Source organism: Pinus tabuliformis, chromosome 1_1, assembly GCF_031772625.1.
Source record: "Pinus tabuliformis cultivar Carrire ecotype Pingquan chromosome 1_1, CPIR1, whole genome shotgun sequence".
Classification (NCBI taxonomy): Eukaryota; Viridiplantae; Streptophyta; class Pinopsida; order Pinales; family Pinaceae; genus Pinus; species Pinus tabuliformis.
Window position 1 is genome coordinate 995,928,697 of NC_142297.1, and position 17,786 is coordinate 995,946,482.

The 17,786-nt window shown below is 34.9% G+C and overlaps 2 pseudogenes; both read left to right on the plus strand.

Annotated features, from left to right (window-relative positions):
• The first annotated feature begins 350 nt into the window (after positions 1 to 350).
• LOC149217939 (3-ketoacyl-CoA thiolase 2, peroxisomal-like) lies at positions 351 to 8,088 on the plus strand (annotated as a pseudogene).
• A 5,775-nt stretch (positions 8,089 to 13,863) lies between these two features.
• LOC149217940 (2-methylene-furan-3-one reductase-like) lies at positions 13,864 to 16,916 on the plus strand (annotated as a pseudogene).
• Positions 16,917 to 17,786: the final 870 nt, after the last annotated feature.

A 17,786-nucleotide genomic window follows, 5' to 3' on the forward strand; every position in this document is an offset into this window, starting at 1 on the left:
TTGACAAGGTATCTTCCCATTTATTTGCCTTATCCAATTGATTTTTCATGGATATGACTTCTTTGTGATGCTTTCTTTTGCTTTGATGAAATTCCTTCTTAAGCCTGGCAAGCTCTTCATCCCTTTCTTGTACTTGAAGCTTGACAAGGTCAACTTCCTTCCTTGTTTGGTCTTAGTCACCAGCTAGTGCTTTCTTCTTAAGTTCCTTATTTTCTTTTTTCAAACTAATAATCTCTTCCATAGTAGTCATAAGTTTAGCGAGGATATCTTCTTCAAAATCTTTTTCATTCTTTTCATCTTCTAGGTATTCTTTAGCCTTGATGTAATCATTCTTATTTTCGATTTCGATGATGGATTCTGGATTTCCTTCTTACTTTCCATCATCTTCTTTACTAGTGGTCATGGTCAATGCTCCCTTTGAGTGAAGGTCATGAAGCTTGTCCCATCATTAGGGGACTTTTGAGGTCTAAAATGGGCCTCCTAAGAAACATGTACAACCAAAATAAATTTTATAAGAACCAATAGGATTCAAGGTGATGATGTCAACCATGGGGGATGATTCGCCATTTTTGGAGTAAAAAAGCAAAAGGATTAAAAAGTAATAAAATAATAAAACTACTTTTTCCACTCATATTTTCAACTTATCTCCCTAATGTTTTACTCAAATTTTATGTGGAAGTACTCATTGGATGTAAGATTTAATTCCTCATCCAAAGAGTACCCATGTTGCATAATTTCGATGGACCCTGCTACACCAAAAATGAAAAATAAATGAAAAACGTGATTGCAATCACGTTTTTCATGTATTTCTCATTTTTGGTGTAGCAGGGTCCATCGAAAGTATGCAACATGGGTACCCCTTGGATGAGGAATCAAATTATGCATTCAACGATTATTTCCACTCGAAATTTGAGTAAACCCATAAGGAGATAAGTTGAAAATATGAGTTGAAAAAGTAGTTTTTTTCTTTTTTCCCTCTAAAATTTGATGATTTAATCTAATCTTATTTTATTATTTCTACTATTATTTTAAAATTTCCTTAGGAGGCCCATTTTAGACCTCAAAACTCCCCTAATGATGTCCTTTGCTGATGAACACTTTTCTAAATTGTCCTTTATAGAATCTGGTAGCCCATTCAGGATTGCCTTCCTTGCTTTTGCATTGTGCTCCTTGGATTCTTCATCCATCATGCTAACGGTGATCACTGATTTCTAGACTTCAGTGCCTTGAGTCTTTAAGAAATTCCTCATTCTTTCTTCCCATATATCAAAGTTTCCATTGAAAAGTGGAGCCTTCACAAATTTATTGATTTCAACTTTGGTGGTTGAGGGAGACACATCTTTAGGAGGATTGGAGTCTTTCTTCCTTGGCTTCACAATTTGTGTTCTAATTGATCAACCTTCAAGTTGTTAGGCTTTGTGTGAAGGTACTGGCTCTAAAACCAATTGTTGGAACTACTGGGAGGGGGGGTGAATCAATATTTCTTTTTAATTGTTACTTTTACTAGTTAAATCAATTATATTTAGAACACAAAATAAGCAATAGGAACTACAAGAGAAAAGGACATTCATGAGAGGCGAAAAATGTCACCATAAGCTCATTAGTGATAGTCAAAAGAGCCTTCGTTACCGAAAACTGAACGTCACCAAAGGTGGCATCACCAAAAGTATAGGTGTTGTGGTGACATTCAAACTATGTCACTAATAATGATTTATAATGACAGATAGCAATCATCACCATTTCATATGAGCAATGGTGATAGACCATAGCCTCCGTCACCAAAAACTAAACGTCACCAAAGGTAGAGTCACCAAAAGTATAGGTGTTGCAGTGACATTCAAAGTTCGCCACCAATAATGATTTATAATGATGGATAGCGACCGTCACCATTTTATATGAGCAATGGTGACGGACCATAGTCTTAGTCACCAAAAACTGAACATCACAAAAAGTGGTGTTGCTAAAAATATAGGTGTTATGGTGACATTCAAGGTCTATCATGAATATTGATTATAATGATAGATAGTGACCATCACCATTTCTTATGAACAACAACAATTTATTGTGATGGATGTTTCATGGTTGTCACTATTGGTGCATACATATGGTGATGTCCGTTCACTATCACCAAAAGCTGCATTGCCAGAAGTACAGGTGCTGTGGTGACATTCAAGGTCTATCACAAATAATGACTATAATGATGGACAATGACCGTCACCATTTCATATCAACAACAATGATTTATGGTTATGGACCTTTGAGGGTCATCATTATTGATGGGTATATATGGTGGCATTCGTTGACCGTCACCATTTCATATTTTGGTGAGGGTCAAAAAATGTGACCAAAGCTCATTGGTGATGGTTAAAGAGCCTCGCCAAAAATTGATCGTCGCCATTCCATATGGATGTCAGGGCAAGATGGAATCAAACCACCAACCTCCTACTTGTAAAGCAGGTGCTCTTCCATTGAGCTAGCACCCTTTAAAGAATTAGACTTTTAAAAATTAGACCTTGAAACTTCATAAATTGTAAATTCTACAACTTTCAATAAATTAAAGTCTCGGCAATATTTTACTAAACAAGCAAAGCAACATCGAAGCTGCAGGTCCCTACCTAATGGTTATGGAAGTTATGAAAAGTAGGTGGAGGGAAAAATAGTTATGTATAAGAGAATCAATATGCTCATTTTAATACTCAATTAGAAGTGAAACTCTAAAGACATTTATAACTTATAAATGACCTATAACTAGCAAATGCACCAAATATTGCAAAGGAAATGTCATAAGTGGATAGCATATGGAAGAAGAGTAGTGTAACTCATGCAGGACACAATCCAGTCCAAGTTAATATAGTTGAACAGTTATCAAAATCATGCAGCAACTATTCCTTGAAACAAGTGTTAGAATTACAAGGGATCTGCATATCTCAAAAATTTAGTGCTTCAATAATCACAATTTTATCAGTAAATTTGCAATCAAATTGTTGATGCACACAAATATATCCAAATGAAATTTGTTAACCATTCAACATTCAAAATTTTACTTTGTTTCAGCTATCTGTCGAATATCTAAAATGAATGAAGAACAAAGCACTCTATTTGATACAAATACAAGCATAATTATGAATATTCTACAAGCAACCAATCTAATATGATCTAGATTCTGATGTAGTTTCTAAACAATTTTTATATATTTTGAGAAGATATTGTCAAAGACAGTGACTGGAAAAATTGGCAAGGGGCCCAAGAATGTCTAATGACAATGAAACTAAGAGTTAAACTGAAAAATAAACATGTGACACAATGTAGTATTATTTTATGAAGTTGTTCATGATGGACTACTCAAGAAGGCAAAATCACGAGATTTTTTGTCTGAAGAGCAACTAGCTATTTGTAGATTTTGTGTAATGCATGGAACTATGAAACAATGATATATGTACACACATAATGGCTACACTTTTATTTTCCTCTTCAAGTACACAAATTATAAATTCCATAAGTTTAGAGACTTAGCATATGCAGATTAGAACTTTGCCTCTTCAAAGGGACAACCAAAAAATTCTCACCAAATGCTATAATAGGCATACCAAAAGAAAAGTAATAATCCATAGAATGTGAAGAATATTATCTTACCATTCAATCATATTTTGTAGTGTCACAAATCTTCCCAATCGTGTGAAAATCAGACATAGTATAAATAAAGTAAAAACAAGGTACACAAAGAAAAACAACAAGGTCTATCAACAAAGAAAAGAAAATTCAAAATAGTCAAAACAAGAGCACATATAGACATACATCCACAACTTGATACAATTTGCCACCAAACTAAACCCCTTGCCTAGAGAAGTACCACTTGAGATTTGGTTCATATTAAATCTTGATGGGGAAACTAGGGTCCAAGCAGCAGATTTGGGAATGATGGGGTAATAATGAATCACAAAGATAGTATCATTTTTTCTTTCTCCATTGGCATATAAACAAAGGCTAAATTTGAGGCTCCAATTTAGGGACTAACTTATGTACTAAATAAGGAAATGATACGCTCAATATTGAAAGAGGCTCTACTCTCCAGTAATCAGGTTTCAAATAAATCAGGTATCAAATATAGGAGTATTCAGGATATCTTGTAGGAAATTAGGTGTCTTGTTGTGAAGATTCATGTAATAAGGTTTTCCTATGTAACAAGATGGTTCAAAAAATGAGGAACCAGATAGGTAACTAAGGAGATCATTTGGGACTAAAGAAAATTTAAGTGAGAATTCAGACCCCTCCTTGTTGGAAGAAATTAAGAGAACGTGCAACACATGTGGATGTATGGGAATACTAGCACCTCTAGTCATGTTAAATGTACAATTCCTTCAAACTTGTTAGCTCACCAAGCCATGGTGGCATCACTTCCATGATACAGCCACCAAGAAGAGACTGTATCATGTGATGTGACTTAATGTTATAAAAGGTGGAGAAAACAGCTAGAGAATGTAGGGGATTGACAATGAATGGAGTTGAACAAAGAGGATTGGCATCATGAAGTTAAGGCTTTTAAGAACATTGAGTCTAAATGTAAAATTCTACTGAAGCTCCTATAGGATAATGATGCAAAATTCACAGATGGAAAATCGCAAAGCTAGAGGACAACATCATAGATGACAACCTAAATAATAATAATAGATGGAACCATTTAAATGTGGATGAAGCTATTCGTAGATCAACTATCTAAGAGAGTTGGGGGGATGTAGCAAACATCAGGGCTAGACTCTTCAGTGATGATGGATGAGAGCCAAGGTTGCAAGTCATTATATTCGCAACCAAAATATGAAGAGGTTTCTTTATTTTTAAATTTAATTACAAGATTATTGTTCTTTGAACTTTAATGGGTTTTCCCACATAGATTTTAAAAATTACAGTGGAACTTAACTTCATACAGGAATTTTTCTTTTTCAAAATGGACCTAGATCCTTCTGCTCCATTTCCTTTTTATTTTGGTCATTGGGTGCAATTTGAGGCTATAGTTTTTTGGGAATTATTAAGTGTTACAATTAACTTTTAGGATTATCTATGATTCTGGTCTAATGGACCATGTTTGGCACCACCCAAAATAATTCCACAAAATTACTAGAATGGAGGGGAGTGAAAGGAAAAAACTCGACTCTCTATGTGCCCTGAAGAATAGATAGCCCCAACTCACACGATGGTCTTATGTCAAAGCCTAAAGCAAATTGTAACACCAGAAATAAAGTTAAAGTAATCCATACAAATGGATACTCACTTAGAATTCTTTGAAATAAAAAAAATATGGTGAAATATACTCTATGCTTACATATCAACCTTCCTATTTTTGCTTTCTTTTTTGAATTTTGTCCGGTGGGGGTTCGGGCAAGGGCTATGAGTGTTGTGTTTTGTGGAGTTTTTGGGTGAATACTATTGTTCATAACTTTCTGTGCAATGGGTATGGTAGTTGATACTGTGTTGAAATGATAAATTCAATGTTATATGTTCGAATGTGTTGATGGATTTAGAATGCTTGAGGTACAATTGTATGGGGGTTAATGGATGCTTGCGTTACGTTCAACTTAATTGGTGTCATGTATAAAAGGCAAGGTAAATAAACATAATCATCAACACAATATAGAATCAATCACGCACACTAACAACCCCATAAATACCCTAGGAAAACCCCAACTATGGGGATAACCCAACTAACAGAATTCCATGAAAGCCTGGCCAAGTTGGTAAACCCTTGGCCCCTTACAATGGGCGGGGAGCCCACACTTGCTCAACCTTTGGCACATTACAATGGAGACTAATAAGCCTATTTATAAGCTTATTTCCATCCAAATATAATTGGCATAATACCATGGGCCCAAAACCACTAGCTATAGACTATCATTCCCGAGTCAAGGTGAATCCTAACAATTGAATCCCCTTAACTAGATTTGTTGTACCCTTGTTTTAGGCCATTGTTAATTTGGTTTTGCCATAAATATATTATTAAAAATGTATTTTATCTTCTTTACATTAGAAGAGAGTCAAGACTGTGTTGAGTATATTTAACACATGGATCTTCTAGCGAGAATATAAGTATTGATCATTATTTTTTTTTTACTAGGCTTCAGTTTATGCTGCTGGAGATAGTGCTTCCTATGAAATAGTTGTTGAGTTTGGTGATGATGTTGTCATTGTTGCGTAAGTTTCCATTTTTTTCCAGCTTAATTGATGGTTTTTCAGGAAATATCTTCCAACGCTTTGCATTTTATCATATGTGGTTGATTGAGTTCAGAGTTTTCCTAATTCTTGTTGATTAGCTTATCAACACCTAGTTTTTCTCTATCTGATTATCACTTTTGCAAGGCTTATCGTACCCCTATTTGCAAGGTTAAATGTGGAGGATTTAAGGATACTCTTATCGATGACTTGCTTGCTCCTATTTTTAAGGTATGGATTAGTGGTTACACCGATAAATTGATTCATGAATTTTTTATGCAGTTTGAAAATTCTCCTCCTAACCATTATGGCCCATGAATCATGAGTGCACAAATTTGTCTATGAATGTTCTCTAGCTTCCTGCAGACATTGATTGAAAAGACTAGACTTAATCTAGTTGAAGTTGGTGATATTGTAGTGGGTATTATTCTTGCACCTGGCTCTCAATATGCCAATGAGTTTAGGATGGCTGCTTTTTATGATGGATTCCCAAGTGTATATCCTACCATTTCATGTGTCAAATGAATTATTTTCTTGTTGGATGCCTAATTTTTTGTGACAACTGCATGTTGCTTACCACATCATCTCTTCAGAGACTATACATGTCAACACTATCAATAGACAATGATCTTCAAACCTACAAGCAATTGTAGATGTTTCAGCTGCAATTAAAGTTGGGTTTTATGACATTGGTATGTCAATATATGTTGCTACCACTGGATTATCATAGTAGGTTTGAGTTTAGATAAGTTTATGATTTCAATTTGTTTTCTTCAGGCGTCAGTGTAGGAGTGGAGTTAATGACTATCAATCCTATGGTGTGGGAAGGTTCTATCAATTCAAAGGTAGGCATCAATAAAAGTTAATGATGTTGTAAACATAAGGCTTTTAATTTTGTCAACAATTTCAATTTGATTTTTTTATCCATACTCTTCTATGTCTTTAATATAGCCTTCATATATATATATATATATATATATATATATATATATATATATATATATATATATATATATATACACACACCTGCACAAGGATAGATATATAAGTACTTCATTAAAGATTTGTGTGAAAGGCATTGATGGCTTTTGCTGCCACTTGCAATAGGTTGAATTTTTCAGAAAAGCACAAGATTGTCTTTTTCCCATGGGTATCATCTCAGAAAATGTAGTTGACCACTATGGAGTTTCATGTCAAGACCAAGATCAAGCAGTGGTATATGGATGATATTTTAAGATTTTGATTTGAGTGAAGTCAATGTTGGTGCAGTTCATATGAATTAATCAGTGAAGGTAAGGAATGGGAGTTGAATATTAACTGCTAGAATTGTTTTTCAGGTTGAATCTCATAGGCGCACAATAGCAGCAATAGTTGCAGGGAAGTTCAAATATGAGATCATCCTAGTTGAAGCAAAGGTACAAAACACCCATGTTCTATAATTTCCAAAGTTGGAGTTGCTGGAGAGTTTCCGCAATGGTACTTAATGTGTTTCTTGTTTTTGTGTTGAAGATTGTTGATCCTAAAACTGGAGATGAGAAGCCCATGATGATATATGTGGACAATGGCTTTCATCCTAATGCTTCTCTTTATGATTTAGGGAAACTCAGACATGCATTTAAGAAGAGGGGAAGCACCACTACTGGTATAGAGTTTCTTTCCCAATTGCATGCTAAGCATGTTTTCTATGTTGTTGATTTTATCAAAAAAGTTACAACATGCTAGATTTTCTGCCATTGTAAAGCACTGGATGTTGAGTATTCAGTTTGTGTCAGTTATGTCTATGTTCTGTTTCAATCTCACAAAGGAAAATCAAGCCAAGTAAGTGATGGAGTTGGTGTTGTACTGTTGATGAAGAAGGTGGTGGCCATGCAAAAGGGTGCACAATGAACAATAGAAAACAAGTTGATCAATGCATGAAGTTTCATTATAACCACAAATATTCTTAATGGATGAGTGCAAATCCTCATCTTGCTGAACCATCTATTTCCCACCTCTCTTGCCTCCACCTTCTGCAAAATGTTCTAAACTAAAATCCCACTAATGCAAAAGTTCATCTCCAACTATAACATTGTTGGGATCAATCCAAATGCATAAGTGCACCACTTAAAAGGTTGTTCTTTACTTGTAGACTTTTACATATGCAAACCTATTCATATAATAAAATAGAATTTGTACAAAGAAGTTTACAAACTCTGATAAAAAAAGCATTAGGGACCCATATCCTTTTCATCTTGTATCAATCATGCCTCAAACAACTATGTAGACTTAATGTCTCTAAAACTTTTGTTTCATCTTAGCTCGAGAATACAAGATTTCCTACCTTCATGTGTATGGGGACTCAAAGCTAGTCATAAATTGGCTGAAAAGAGCCTCTAAACTTTTGAGCTACCACTTGCAGCCTCTTTTTCAAAACATACAACTTACCTTCTATTTTTATGTTTCCTTTGACCAGGAACAGGAATCAAGAAGCAGGTAGATTGTCCAAAGTCAGCTTGGAAATGGACCTAGCCTCATTGAAAGTCACAAATTTGAAGGAAGGCCAGCAAACATAATTTCTTCATGACACTTGGCACTAAATAATCTTGTTACTCTCTCTATGTTTTTTTCTCAAATATGACAAATGATCTTATCAGTGTTTTCAGCAGTTCTATATGGTCATTTTGACTATAACAGGGATGTAAATTATATAAATAGGGGCAGGTAAATGATTAAATTTTGGATTATGGACAAAGGGTTTGTATAGATAATAGGAGTATAGATGTATCCTTTTGAGAGGGTGGTCACTTGACAAATGGCATGGCTACAAATGCTTTTAAGGTTTTGTAGATCTGGACTCTTCTCGACAAATAGTTTTTTAGGCTACTTGGCCTTTAGGAATGCCTACTAGCATATATGGATGTAATCTTATTATCAATATAAAATTATTGGATTTTTTCCCCAGGAAAAAGAAATTCTACCTACATGAAAAAACAAGAGAATAGCATATTACTTTGAAACTGCATCTCATCGAAGACTAGCACAAGACATGTTCTAGTAGTAAGCTATGAAAAATGAGATGTTTATTTTTTTTCACATGTAACTTACAACCCCACCTTCAAGCCACCCATCCTCTAGCCAATGAACAAGAAAGGGATAATCCTCACAGATCATAAAGAGTCTCAATCAACCACTGGCTCACAAAGAGTGAACACATCACAAAGATTGAAAATGGTTGAGGTGAATAACAATTTCTTCTTAACCACTTGAGATAGACTCAATTCACAAGATGAATTGATTATTATATTAGACAACAATCATAATACATGGTGAAAATCACCAAAATTTCCTATATAAGTTAGTTAGAAAAACAATCTCCAACCAATAAACCTCAATCCTAAAGGAGAATGGCATTCTTTATTTCAAACAAAAAAATAAAAAATGATTGTTGCAGAGAGAGGGAAATCACCATGGAATATGATGGTGATTCCAAGATGAATAGTTGACAACAGTAGGCTCGATATGTGCTCAGTATATTAGTTGTGAATGTTCTATGTTGAAATCAAGTGAGAAATTATTGATTATATGATTAAATTTTTAGGATTACCAAAATGTTGGGTAAGATCTACCCAAAAAAATAGTTTTTAGACTTCAAACTTGCCAAAAAAAATTAAAGTAATAAATGAAATTTCACAGAATAGTAATTACATGGATTTGGAAGAAAGGATTAATAGGTGGAAACTCTAGGCCTCGAACAAAATATCCATTTGATCTAGATGACATCACTATGAGTAAAAACTCCCAATGTCATTGTCATTGTATTTGAATAAGATATGCACAATCAATATGTTATCGGTGCATGCTTTAAATTAGAACACAATTTAGAAAACAAATTACATATAAACCTGGTTCAGCTGAGAAATCTCATCAATTGATGAAGTGATACACTTGAAGGACCTCAAAAATTGTAACTCGTAGATATGATTATATGAAGTTTAAACTTCAAAATTATAGTGACTTTGTAGCTAATTTCGAAATTATGGGTCTCCAACCATTTACCTAAACTTACAAAATCTGACATCACAATTGTAACTTCACAAAATACATACTGGGTTTTTCCTGGACATGTGCATTGAATAAAGAATTATGGATCTCCAAAGGAAATCCAGGTAACTAGTGGAGTAGCAGTGACTAAAGATGACAGGGGTATGGTAATCTTTACTTGTGCTCTAAAATGGCCTAGACATTAATAACAAAACAGAGAACAAGATTTTTCAAATAGAAAACAAATTATTGGAATCTTCCGAGTTTAACAGAAGAAGGCAAGGAGTACAAAGACATTAGGAGGAATCTAAACATTGTTGGAGATAGAATGTTTAATCAATTAGTTAAAATAGATAGAGAGCTATCTCAGGTTAGTGTTTTTACCTTTCGGGATAGGGCTAAGGCTCTGACAGAGCTACTTGAACTGCTACAAAATTTGAGGGATTTTTCCTTGCTATTGTCATGGCTCTTTTGGATGAACAAAATACACATTATTCTAAAGGATAGAATGAATAAAGTTGGACAATAATGTTTTTGTTTATTTTTTGTCAAAGTAGCTTAGTCATAGCGATTGTCTGTTGACACTCTGTTTTCATGTTGGCAATCAGATAAGGGAATAAAGTTTTAGAAGTTGTTGGGAGTTTTGTTTTTTTGTTTTTTTTTTTTTTAGAAAAATTGATCTACAGTGAATAGGACATCTGGATCCAAAAGAACAATACTTCACAATAGACACATTATAATGTACAATGAATGTTATAAGAATAAGCTCAAAAAACCATTGTTTGTCATTCATCCGTTGTCCCACCTACTTCCACAATTGACTGGTACCTAACCCATGCATGGAAGCAAGGCAAACACAAAAAAGACCTCTCATTATGGGCAAGAAAGCTCATACATAAATCTTCATAGCTTCTTGACTAGTACTGTTAATACTGCTAAGCCAAGGATGTGTCGATTAAATTTCTTATGCCTGAATAAATATTCCTTCCATTTCATGTTGTCAAATTGATTTTCACAACCTTTCTTTTATGGAAATTATTATATGGCATGCTTCCATTTATTGGCTCATGTAATATTTTAAATTTGTCAATGCTTTCCTAGTTAATCAACTTTGGATAAGATCTGGTTGGGCATACAGTCAAGCTATATGTTAGAGGTCTTTCCAAAGAAAGTGTCAGTGAAAATACAATTTTCATAGTTCTTATTTGATTATAATTGCTTTCTAGACAACGCATTATAAACAAGGTCTGTTTGGACATATGCTCAAGCTATATGTTAAGGGTATTTCCAAAGACTCTTCATGAAGGGATGCTTTTCCGTTGATCCTACTTGATTATAGTTGGGATTTAAGATTTGTTTTATTCCTGTCTCATTTTCCTATGCACAATAACATACATTTTCAATTCTTTGCAACTATTCTTATGGTTTACATATTGTAGATGTAATTGGCTGCAAGTTGTACATTCAGTTCTGCATGCTTCTCAAACTTTAATACAAACTTGTTTGTGAAATCTTTTTTTGCATACTTATTCACTCAGAAACATGCATAATATGCACATGTACAGTGATGATTTGATCTGCGCATCAAAGATCATCATGAATAATGTAGAATTTGTCTTAGTGGCAAAGCAAGCATTGTGTTCAAAGTTAGAAACTTCTAACCATGCAGATAATGGGCAATTTTACCAGGTTCTAGAGACCATCACCTGCTAATTGTTTAGTCTGAATGACTTTGTGCATGTAGAACCTGATGCCTGTGATTTGGCAACTAGGGCTTCTAGGGGCCATCATGTTTTGGATTTCACTTATTCTCCCCATGTTACAATAATTTTTGTGCATCAGAAAATGTTTGATGCCTATGATTTGGAAACTAGGGCTTCTAGGGGCCATCATGATTTGGATTTCACTTATTCTCCCCTTGTGACAATAATTTTTGTGCATCAGAAAATGTCTCTGCATCCTTAGCATTTCCTCATTTGAGAATGTTGGTGGCAAAATTGATTCCTTTCTTTGGTTCTTGGAGAAATTTGTTGGATTCCCCTAATATATACCATAGAAGAGCTAACAATAACAACCACTTTGTGCAAAAACACTTCTGGATCTGGATCCAATAGTCATTGAGGCCTACTGTAACAAATGAAGACAAGGAGAGTTCATAGTTTCAGGAGGAGCTTGTTATACTTGCTGCACAGTTGATTGGGGATGACATGCTCAAAAACTATTCTGAGTTTGGGAAACATATGATAGTGAAACAAGAGAATAATTATGTAAAGGATGCAGTCGCTCGTTTCTTAGAAGTTGGGAGGTTGGCCCTAAAGGCTGGGGCCAATGAATCTACCATCATTCAAATGAGACCTGTCATAACAAGCAGGAAGGCAGGACCCATGCATGGAAGCAAGGAAAACACAAAAATGACCTGTCATTATGGGATGGAAAGATCATACGTACTTTGGTTGGTCGATCAAGACAAAGAACAAGAAATCTCATACATACTTTGGTTGGTCGATTAAGGCAAATAACAAGGCTCACACACACTTGGGTCAATGAAGAATAGGTTAGGGCTCATATGCACTTATACGATCATTAGCCGAGGTCACCAGCTAGAGAATGAGCTCATCAACTTGAGCCCAAGTAGCTTTAACACTATATATGACTTTCTCACCATGTTAAAGTATCTAAGGCTACAGTTTAAGCTATGTGGGATTGACAAGGAGGACAACCAATTGGTTCTGCCCATTCTTGCTGAACTTGAACCTGATTACTTTGTTTTCATTTCTACCTTCCACGCTACCAAGATTGCACTCAAAACTGCTTATAAGATGCCATCCCTTGAGAATTTTGATGTTGTGCTAACCAGGGAGCAGTACAAGCTTATGCAAATGGGTCCTTTAAAGCAATCAAAATCACATGCACTTTCTACCAAACCCGTCAAGTCCCACTCCTACACCAAAGACGATCACGTAGAATAAAGCTTCTAGTCCTGAGCTCCCGCTGGGTATCAATTATAATCTGGCTAAGGACATGAAGAGAATAAGGGTTAACATCTCCTTATTTGAACTTTTCCAGTTGGAGAAGCATCATGCATTTCTTGAACAAGCTCTTAAACACCTAAGTTACACCTATCTACGGAATGTAACTACCTTTTTCATATCAATAAAATATATTTGGTTTCTTCAGGTTGAAAAAAATAAAACATAAAATCAAAATAACAGTATCTATCTTTGAGTTTGGAGTTGACATAGATGAAGAAACCTTTCGAAGGAGGAAATCCCATCCAGCACATCTTAGCACATAAGTGAGAAGTTATAAGTGAGAAAAATTAACCATGTGACAGTTTATGCAATCAAAAACTTAATACATGGTCAAGGATTTTGACTTATATTTGTCTGCAATCATTAGGTTGATTTTCATGGAAACTTGATAGGCTGGTTGTCTTCTTAGCCACTGACACCCTTGGCATTGGCAGGTTGTGATGTAGCCGGAGTAATAGTTGACGAAGGAGATAATGTCTCAAAATTTAGAAAGGGTGATGAAGTATATGGTAATATCCAAAACTTTAACACAGTTAGGCCAAAACAATGTGGTATTTTAACACAATACACAACAGTGGAAGAGAGTCTGATTGCTTTGAAGCCCAAAAGCATGTCCTTTGAAGAAGCAGCCAACTTTCCTCTAGCCCTTCAAACTACACAGGAAGGTTTTCATAGAGTAAATTTTCAAAGGGGTGAGATTGTGTTCGTTGTAGGTGGAGCAGGAGGTGTTGGTAGCCTAGCTATTTAGGTAAAAGTGAAAACTAGATCTTTTTCCTTTAATAATCTTCTTCCTCTGCATATTATCAAGTAAGAAATTGCACTAATAGTTGTGTTGTTCAACTTGCCAAGTATGTGTATGGAGCTTCAAAAATTGCAACTAATACAAGCACTAGGAATGTGGATTTTTTGAGACAATTAGGAGCTAATACTATGATTGATTATAAGAAGCAAAGCTATGATCAAATACCACAAAATTTTGACTTTGCTTTTGACACCATTGGTAGGTTCCACTGGCATTTTTCCCTTTATTTTTAATGTATCCAAATTTTATATAAACTTGTTATCTTTGGCAAGCTCATTGACTGCTTTTTGGTAGTTTGGATGCCTAATAAGCAAGGAGTTTAAATTTGAGACTTGCATTGCAAGTTCAAATTCAAAATCAGTGTCTTTGGAAATTAATATAGTTTCAGTCTCCCCCTTTACACAAAATGGTAATGGTGTGGAGAAGTTTAACTCAAATTTGTGCTATATTGTAAGTTGTGATAATAAAATTCTTGGATCATTTTGCTATGTCTGATCCATACATGTCAACAACTACTCCTGCCGAATTCTGTTTCTTTTAAGACGTAAGGTTATCCAAATAAGTTTTAATCATTATCAACAATGCAAGAATAACAATCCCAGTAATAATAATGATGTAGAATGAACAAAGTTGGATTCTGGTCTAGTGGCAAAGCTTACTCGATAGACTGGAATCCACATATTCACCCTGGTCTGCATCTTTTGTCTGATGCAGACCTTCCATGCCTGGTGCGAATGAGGTTTCTTAACAAAATTTATGTTTGAGTTCAGGGCTTGTAGGCCAAAATAAAATTAAGAATCTCTATTCTAGTGTAGAAATTCTAGCAGGTCTATATTCTTCATGAAATGCCATTTGGAATTTTACATTGCATTTTTTATTGACAGTTTATTCTATATAAAACCCAAAAAACAGCTTTTGGCTAAAAGGATCCAATCCTGATTCTACACTTGCCCTTTGAGCACCTTTCCTGATTTATGTCTTTGTTCTGGAAAAAATATTGATTAGAGGTATGAATTGGATTTTGCAGGAGACTCACACAGATCTTATGTGGTTGACAAAGAGAAAGTAAAAATTATAGATATTGACAACCCCTCACCTCATCCGAGGGCAGAATCTTACATTGTGACTGTGAGTGGTTGCAACTTGGAGAGGCTTAGGGGCTACATAGAGTGTGAGAAGTTGAAGCCAGTGATTGATCCCATTTTCCCAGGGGTCATTCATATTCTATCTTAGTCCTAATGATGGACCCTCTTTGGGGTTTGAAACATCGACAGAATAAACACAATACTGTGGATAATCTGGATCATGCTACTCCAAAAAAGAACTACCACAACAGCTTGAAATCTAACATATTTAATTTGTTGTTAAAACTAGATTTGATATGGTTTTGCATTATTCAAATAGTACATCTTTGTCTTTATTTGGTTTTTGTCTAAATATTTCAGAATGTCCTTGCATCTTGAAAGTTGCTACAAGTATTTACCAAGTTGTTAAAAGTAGATTTGATATAGTTTTGAATTATTCAAATTGTACATCTTTGTCTTTTTTTGGTTTTTGTCTAAATATTACAGAATGTCCTTGCATCTTGAAAGTTGTTGCAAGTATAATTATTAGAGAATGTTGTTCATTCTTTGCATCTACTAAGTTGTTAGAAGTATTATTTATTGGTTAATTTGATATGGTTTTGAGTTATTCAAATTGTACATCTTTGTATGTACATTACTGGGCTATTTTCACTAATGTTTATATCATTATATTTAATAATTAAATAAAAAAATGTAATATTAACTTGAGATCTATTGGAATTTCAAATTTATCTACCCTGCCAAGGGGAATTTTGATGATGCTAATTTTGGACATCACTTTGAGGCAGTGAAGGCTAATTCTAGTAGGATTCTTCAATAGACTATCTGCTATGATAGATTGCGGCAGGGGTCATTGTATGTGTCATGGGGCTACAGTGTACATGTTTTTGATAGCCTCCAATTCCTGCATGAACTCAAATCTCCTCAGCAGACTTTCATGCATTGGAGGAAAACTATGACAGAGCAGTTTATGTTCAACACTTGCAATCAGAAACTTAATACATGGTCAAGGATTTTGAGTTATATTTTTCTGCAATCAATAGGTCTATTTTCGTAGAAACTTGTTAGGCTGGTTTTCCGCTCACCCACTGACACCCTTGGTATCACTTCATCATTTAGATGCAATGGCACCCATATTCCCTAATATGAATCAAACACAGGCCTTTGGACATCTCTCTGAGGCAGTGAAGGTTGATTCTAGTAGGATTCTTCAACAGACTATCTGCTATGATAGATTGCACCAGGGATACACTGTACATGTTTTTGATAGCCTACAATTCCCACGTGAACTCGAATCTCCTTAGCAGAATTTCATGCATTGGAGGAAAACGATGACAGATCATTTTATGTTCAACACTCATAATGTTTCCAGAAATCCTTGCCTGAGGCCTGCTGTCTTATTTTTGGAAAGTGTTAGCACTGGATCTAAGGGAATCACCACTACCTATACAAGAAAAACTGGGGCTAGTTTCCAACTGGGTAAAAGTGCATTGTAGGCTCTGCAACAGATCAGAGTTCTATCACAGAAGTCACAACTGAACTGGAAGCAAGTATGTGAACTTTTACATCCTTGTATTTATGATTTATCTTAACTTCTGACTTGAGTGAGTAAATTAGGAAATTTCTACTCCTTTTTATACTAATTAAGAAAATGTGGATCTGTGTTTGCAGTCTCCGAGGAGACATTGCTGTGATGTTCTACCATCTTCCGTGAACAACAACCTGGAGATTGTGATGAGAAGTTGTTTGGATGGGGAAGTCATATATCCACAATGAAAAGAAGATTCTAATTTTTTTGGATGAACCAAACCCTACTTTGTTGATGTATTATATGGATTGTTCTTGATTATCGAGACATGGCTTTCTCTGGAGAAGAAAGAAAAACAGTTGAGCAACATTGCATCTCTTCGGTGGTCAAAAGCCTAAACGAATATGAATTATGTTCATTTCATCTGAAAAAATGTTTTAGCTCCTCTTATCAAGTGTTAAGCCATGACGCTTTGATTCTTTAGTTGAGTTAGAACTTACAGGGTTCAGAATAAACAATTCTTGTATGGATCTAAAGCATTAGTCTCTATCTGGCTTTTGTTATTGCAAGACATGTTTTAACAAACGAACTAGCTCTGACCTAGACAAGATATATGCTATTTTTAGTATATGTGTTTACCTTTCCTAGTTATCATATTGATGCAACCTGCTTGTCAGCATTTTTCCAGAGTTATCAGTCCTCTGTTACTCTTGTTTGTCATATAAATTATCAGTTTGTTGAGGATGGATGAAGGCAATCTTTTTCAGCTTACTTTTGCTTTATTTGGGTAGTATGTTTTCTGGATATTGGACGCTATCTGATCAAGTGACATGGGCTGCAGGAAATATCCATATTTCCAATGCCATCTTCAGAGCATGTAGGCGAGGGCCATATCATGATACTTTAAAAAGGACCTTCCAAATTTTATCTGTCGTCTTGGCGAGAAATTTATGGGCTTTTGGGGATGACAAGATCTTGTAAATATTTTAAAATCATACTCATCCAGAGGATAAATGTTCAGTTGAATTTAATAAAACTCAAATTCGCATTTATATATCTGGTAGGTGGGGCTTCAAGTAGAAAAGCAAACTCTGAACACAGTTAGAGAAACTGAGAGA